This window comes from Panthera onca, chromosome A2 (genome assembly GCF_046562875.1).
Source record: "Panthera onca isolate mPanOnc1 chromosome A2, mPanOnc1 haplotype 2, whole genome shotgun sequence".
Lineage (NCBI taxonomy): Eukaryota > Metazoa > Chordata > Mammalia > Carnivora > Felidae > Panthera > Panthera onca.
Window position 1 is genome coordinate 83454983 of NC_138340.1, and position 7301 is coordinate 83462283.

Genomic DNA, 7301 nt, shown 5'->3' on the forward strand with positions numbered 1-7301 from the left:
TGGGTATTGAGAAGGGCACCTGTTGGGATGAGCACTGGGTGTTGTATGGAAACCAATTTGACAATAAATTTAATATTAAAAATAAATAAATAAATAAATAAATAATAAAAAGCATTGGAAACTAACATTGGTTGAGTGGCTAATGGCCAAGGCATTTTACATATAAAAACAGCCACTGAATTATCAACAATAGCCAAATTATGGAAAGAGCCCAAATGTACATCAACTGATGAATGGATAAAGAAGATGTAGCCATATATATATATATATAAATAGTTTTAAATATATATGAAGTTTTATATTATATATATATAGGAATATTACTCAGCCATCAAAAAGAATGATATCTTGCCATTCACAACAACATGGATGTAGCTAGAATGTATTATGCTAAGTGAAATAAATCAGTAAGAGAAAGACAAATACCATGATTTCACTCACATTTGGAACTGAAGAAACAAAACAGATGAATATAGGGGAAGGAAGAAAAAAAAGAGAGAGAGGGAGGCAAACCATAAGAGACTATTAACTATAGAGAACAAACTAAAGGTGGCTGGTGGGGAGATGGGCAGGGGAATGGGCTAAATGGGTGATAGGTATTAATGAGGGCATTTGTGATGAGCACTGGGTGTTATATGTAAGTGATGAATCACTAAATTCTACTTCTGACACCAATATTAAATTATATGTTAACTAACTAGAATTTAAATAAAAACTTGGAAAAAAAGAAAAAGAAATAAAATATACAAAGAATTCTTAAAACTCAACAATAAGAAAATTAACCACCCAATTATAAAATGAGTTGGTCTATAGACAGCAAATAAACATTTGAAAAGATGCTTTATATCATATGTCGTTAGGGAAATGCAAATTAAGACAACAATGAAATACCACTACACACCTATTAAGATAGCTAAAATCCAAAACACTGACAACATTAAATGTTGACAAGGATATGGAGCAAGAATTCTCATTCATTGCTGGTGGGAATGCAAAATGATACAGACACTTTGGAACACAATTTGGCAGTTTCTTACAAAACTAAACAGATTGTACCATGTGATTCAACAATCATACTCCTTGGTATTTATCCAAATGCGCTGAGAACTTTCACACAGAAAAAAACCTGCACGTGAATGATTATAGAAGCTTTATTCATAATTTCTAAAACTCGGAAGCAACCAAGATGTCTTTCAATAGATGAATGGATAGAAAACTGTTGTGCATCCATACAATGGAATATAATTCAGCCATAAAAAGAAATGAGCTATGAAGCCACGAAAGAGACAAGGAAGAATCTCAATTGCATAGCACAAAGTCAAAGATGCCCATTTGAAAAGGCTACAAGGAGGATGTTTACAACTATATGACATCCTATAAAAGGGAGAATTATGGAGGTAGTAAAAAGATCAAAGATTCAGAAGGAGAAAAGAATGGATGAAGAGGTGAAGCACAGGGTAATTTTAAGGCAGTGAAACTATTCTTTATGACACTATACGGGTGGATACATTATCGTCATACCTTTATCAAAACCCTCAGAATGTACAACACAGAGTGAACCTTAATGCAACCTATGAACTTTGGTTAATACCATTGTATTGATATTGGCCCATCAGTTGTAACAAATGTACCACACTAATGCAAGATGTTAATAGCAGAGGCACTGGGATGGGTGGTGGGAGGGAGTATGAGAAGTTATAATGGAACTCTCTGTACTTTCTGCTCAATTTTTCTGTAAACCTAAAACTTAAAAAAATAAAGCCTAATAACTTTTGTAAAAGTAAAAAAAAATAATAGAAAATACAGTCATTTATGTCTCTTGTCATAAATTGAGAACTAAAGCAACACATATCACAAAGCTCTTCCACCCTTGTAGGTAGACACCATTGCGTGTCTCTCTAGAATGCTTCCCGACCCTCATTTTATCCCTTTAGAGAACACTTGTTCACTTCAAATGGTCCTGGTGGGACTGTGAACCAAAGTGTGTGCCCCAAACCTACCCTAGGCCACAAGTGAGCACGTATATGACATAGTTGGGGTAATCAGAGTCTTTCCCATATCTTCTGTGTTGGAACTACAGCAACGTTTCTCTTATCCTTTTTGCTAATAGGAGTCTGTGGCTACGAGTGTCGAGGCTTTCTGCTCTGTACAGCATGGAAGAACAGGGCTAACAAGATAAGAGAAACAGAGACAAGTAGAGCCAAAAGAGAAATAGAACAAAAGTGACAGAATCTCATGAAAAAGTATTAGTCCCAGATCTAGGCATGCCTGAGGGTAGAGACTTACAAATTCCTTTTAAATTTTTAGTAGCCTAGTTTGAGTTGGGTTTTCTTCATAGGTACCTTAAAGAGTCCTAACTAAATCACCTCCTTTTCTGGAAACTCTCCTAAATTTCTCATTTCTCTCTTCTGGCTACATACCAGGTGGATTCATTTTCATAATTTCCCTAACCTTAATGTAAGCAATCTATCTCTTTCCTTCACTTAGAAGTTCCAGGATTCACAAACTATGATTTATAGCATTTGTTGTGTTATTTGGGGCTTTTTTTGATAGCCTCAGGTGCCATAACCTTCCTTACCTGACATCTTGAAAAGTACCTCTAAATATAATGACATTACAAATTATATTTCTGGCCAAGATGTGCTTCTTCACCTCATTTGAATGTTAATCGGTGAAAAGCACACACGTCAGTTTGAAAATATACTCTAAAGTCTAAAAGGCACTGTTCCTGTCACTGTGACCCTGCTTATTATCTTTTATATCACCTAACATTTATCATTATCCTTATCTAATATAAATGGAATAACATTATGTTTCAGTGAAATTCCCCTGGAAGAACAAGCTGAAATAGTCCTTTGTTTTCAATATTATACGATTCTGCCCTGTCTTTATAAATACAAGGACACATTCATTAAACTTTGGCTGTTAAGGAAAGTCATACAAAATAAAAGTAAATTTATTCAATATTATGTATAACTGCATTTAAAGGTAATACCCATGTATCAATATATTCACTTATAATGTCAAATATAGTATTCCAAGTTTGGTTAACAAACCATGCTTTTAGCACTCTGCTTAGAAATTTAATAAAACTTTCAGGACTATTAAATCTCTCCACATTTATTTTTAATCTCTATGTATACAGCACAGTGGCCTATCATGAACTGCAATAACATTTGTTACAACTGACCCTAAAGAATGAGCTAGTTTAAGGTTGCTTAGTGGTGACAGAAGACAGTGAGAGTCCATTATAATGACAGGCACTTTCACAAGGAGGCTTTAAATACCATGCTTGCAAAAAATAAGTCCCACTGCTTTAGCAGAGTAGGTCATAGAACTTTAAAGAAACAAAATGACAGACTAGTAAAAGACCAAAGGTATAGCATTGAATGAAAAATTCAAAAAGCAGTGGCAACATGAACTTAGTCATAATAATAAAGGAAGCTTCAGAGCAAAAACATAGAGGTGTAAAATGAAAATCTTGCTGGGTGTCAGCAATGAAATGCTGCACATATCTTGTAAAGCTGCACTGGGCCAGTTTCATTGCCAAATTAGCTGACAAACGTCTGCCTTAATCATGCAATTTATACATTTGAACTCATTTTAGAATTAGTCTCACAGTTATGTAATTGTGGAGTTCTTTTAGGTTAAGGAGATGTTTGCTCTTGAGGGTTATTAATCATTTTTGTCTTTTCCTGATAACAATTCCTAATAAGGATATGTTATAAGAAGCTTGAAGAACAAGGATTTTTCAGCCTTCTCTTTTGCTGGTATAGGACACTATAACTGATTATGTCATTTTACACATCATAGACATCACATTTTTGTGAATTATTTTGATAATTTTCTAATGTTGAGAATCAAATGTCTTCAGGAAAGGAAATATTTTCTTTTTCTAATTTGCACATGGGCACTCTAATTTTTTTTTAATGTTTATTTATTTTTGACAGAGAGAGACAGAGAGACAGAACATGAGCTGGGGAGGGACAGAGAGAGACACACACACACACAGAATCCGAAGCAGGCTCCAGGCTCTGAGCTGTCAGCACAGAGCCTGACGAGGGGCTCGAACTCACAGACTGTGAGATCATGACTTGAGCCGAAGTCGGACGCTCAACCAACTGAGCCACCCAGGCACCCCTTTATTTTTTTAATTTTTTTTAATGTTTATTTATTTTTGACAGAGAGAGAGAGAGAGAGAGAGAGAGAGAGAGAGAGCATGAGTGGAGGAGGGGCAGAGAGAGAGCACATGGGCACTCTAGAGGTTAACAGTGGCCCAGTGCAAGTGGGTTTATAGTAATAATATGAATGATAACTGAAAGGCAGCTCAGTGGAATGTAGGCTGTAGATTCAGACTCCCTGGTTTTATTGCTAATCTGCTGTGGCATTTTCATCATACTACTACTTTACAGCAGTTTCCTCATTTGTAAAACAAAACCAATAACAGTACCTACTTTACTGGATTATGGTGATGATTAAATGAGTTAATGAATGTGAAGTTTCCAAAAGTTGCCAGCTATCATCACCATTAACTAACTTCTACCTAAAACTTTCATTCACAATGTGCCAGAGGCCATGCCAGGTGCTTTCTACGGAATTTTCAAATACTACCCAAAGGTAAAGGAAAGAGGTCACAGAAGTTAATTAACTTATCCAAGCTAAAAGGTGACTTCAGTACCCTTTGGATTCCATAGTGCTAATCCTGAAATCAATCAATCAATCAATCAATCAATCAATCATTCATTCATTCTAGATATGTTCATAAAAAATAGTTATGAGGGTCATGGAGTAGGTACTAGGCTAATTACAATGCAAGGTAATAAGTGATTAATTAAAGATCTAAGAGGGGCTCCTGGGTGGTTCAGTCAGTTAAGCATCTGACTTCAGGGCAGGTAATGATCTCATGGTCCGTGAGTTCGAGCACTACGTTGGGCTCAAACCACTGACCGCTGACTGCTGACAGCTCTGAGCCTGGAGCCTGCTTTGGATTCTGTGTCTCCCTCTCTCTCTCTCCCCGTTCCCTGCTAGTGCTCTGTCTCTCTCTCCCTCTCAAATATGGATGAACATTAACAACAAAAAATCTAAGAAAGGTGATGTCGGAGGAGGAACTCAACCAGCACAGCAGCAGGCAGATAAAAGGTCATAGAGGAGATAGTTTGGGAGGAAGTAAGGTTGGAGGACTTCCAACAAGCATGGGGTCCAACATTTTATGGTTCCCAAGTCAATGCTATTCATAGTCCTCTTCCTCTCAACTCCTGTCTCTGGCCTGAGTGACTCATCCGGTTTGTGAGTGTTGGGACACTAAAGGATAATCACTAGAGTGAATTAAGACAGGTTTCATCTACACTCGATAAACAGTATACTACTGCTTCAAGAAGGATTGGGTAGGAAGCACCTGGCTGGCTCAGTTGGCAGAGCATGATACTCTTGCTCTCGGGTTTGTGAGTTTGAGCCCTACATTGGATGTAGAGATTACATAACAAAAAATAATAATGATGATGAAGGACGGGTAGGAAGATGTGCATGAATCCACACAAACATTTTCCACTTTTGATGGATGAACTCAGAAAATATAAATACTGTGTACCTGAAGAATGCTTCATTCTTTATTAAGTACTTTGACATTTATTTATATTATTTCCCATAAGTTTACATTTTATTGTATGCATTTGGCATATGAGGAAATTGACACAGTCAAGCTGAGAAATGTCAGAGTTTAGATTTGAACCTGGATTTTCCAACTCTAAATTTTGTGTTGTTCCTATCACATGTTATTGCTTCCCCTCCCTGCAATTTGTGAAACCTGAACTGATGAAAAAAACCCGTCTCAATGACAAAAGTATTGCAACATGTCCCTTGTTTTATAATTGTTGAATTTTAAAAAATACTCTATTTTTAGAAAGTTTTAGATTTACAACAAAATTGAGAAGAAGGTAGAAAGATTTCCTAGATACCTCCTATGCTCACACAGGCACAGCTTCCTCCATCACAACATCACTCACCAGAATGTGCACTTTTTACCAATAATGAGCCTATATTGACACATCACCATCACTCAAAGTCCATCGTTTACATTAGATTCAGTCTTGGTGTTGCATATTCTACAAGTTTGGACCAATGTAATGACATGGTTCCACCATTATAATATTAAATAGAGTATTTTCACTGCCCTAAAAATCCTCTCTGCTCTACCTATTTATCTGTCTCCATTATCCCTGGCAACCACTGATCTTTTTATTGTTTCCATTATTTTGCTTTTAACAAACTGTCATATAGTTGGAATTATATCCTATATAGACTTTGCAGACTGGCTTCTTTCACTAAGTAATATGTGCTTAAGTTTCCTCCATGTCTTTTCATGCTTTGAGAGCTCATTTCTTTTTAGTACTGAATAGTATTCCATGGTCTGAATGTACCACAGTTTATTTATTCATTCACTTACTGAAGAACATTGTGGTTGCTTTCAAATTTTGGCAATTGTGAATAAAGCTGCTATAAACATCTGTGTGCAAATTTGGTGTGGACATAAATTTTCACTGATTTTAGGTAAATACCAAGGAGCATGATTGCTATATCATAGAGTAACAGTGTGTTTAGTTTGGTAAGAAACCCCCAAACTATTTTCCAGAGTGGCTGTATCGTTTTGCATTCTGACCAGCAATCTGTCAGAGTTCCTACTCTCTGCACCTTCCTCGCCAGCATTTGGTGCTGCCAATTTTCCACACTACAGTCATACTAACAGTCATGTCATGGTATCTCAGTGTTGTTTTTAACTTAAAATTTAAATTGGATATTTAACTTTAATGAAAATCTAGTTAAAATTCTATTCATTGCTATTACAGTATCTATGTTAGTGTTTTCAAACTTGAGTATTAGACTCCTTCAAATAGGAAAATGCTCCCAAGTTTCTAGTGCTCATTTAAGTTATATTTATTATAATACTACTTAGATATATGCACATTTATTTTCTTAATGTTTATTTATTTTGAAAGAGAGAGAGAGAGAGAGAGAGAGAGAGAGAGAGAGAAAGAGCACACAACAGAGGGTCAGAGAGATAGAGACACAGAATCCCAAGCAGGCTCCGCTCTGTCAGCGCAGAGCTCAATGTGGGCTCAATCTCATGAACCGTGAGATCATGACTTTAGCTGAAATCAAGAGTCAGCCGCTTAACTGACTGAGCCACCCAGGCACCCCTAGATATATGCACATTTTAAACAAGAAAAATTAATTCCCTTTCCTTCTAGCTTTTGTACAACTTCTATGATTACAAACCACAAAAAAATACAAATTAAATACAAAAA

General features: G+C 36.1%; 1 protein-coding gene across 5 annotated transcripts in view; it reads right to left on the reverse strand.

The window, feature by feature from the left end:
• Positions 1-7301, reverse strand: part of MAGI2 (membrane associated guanylate kinase, WW and PDZ domain containing 2) — a 1340829-nt gene that overhangs the window by 1037888 nt on the left and 295640 nt on the right. The gene's annotated exons all lie outside the window — the stretch shown is intronic.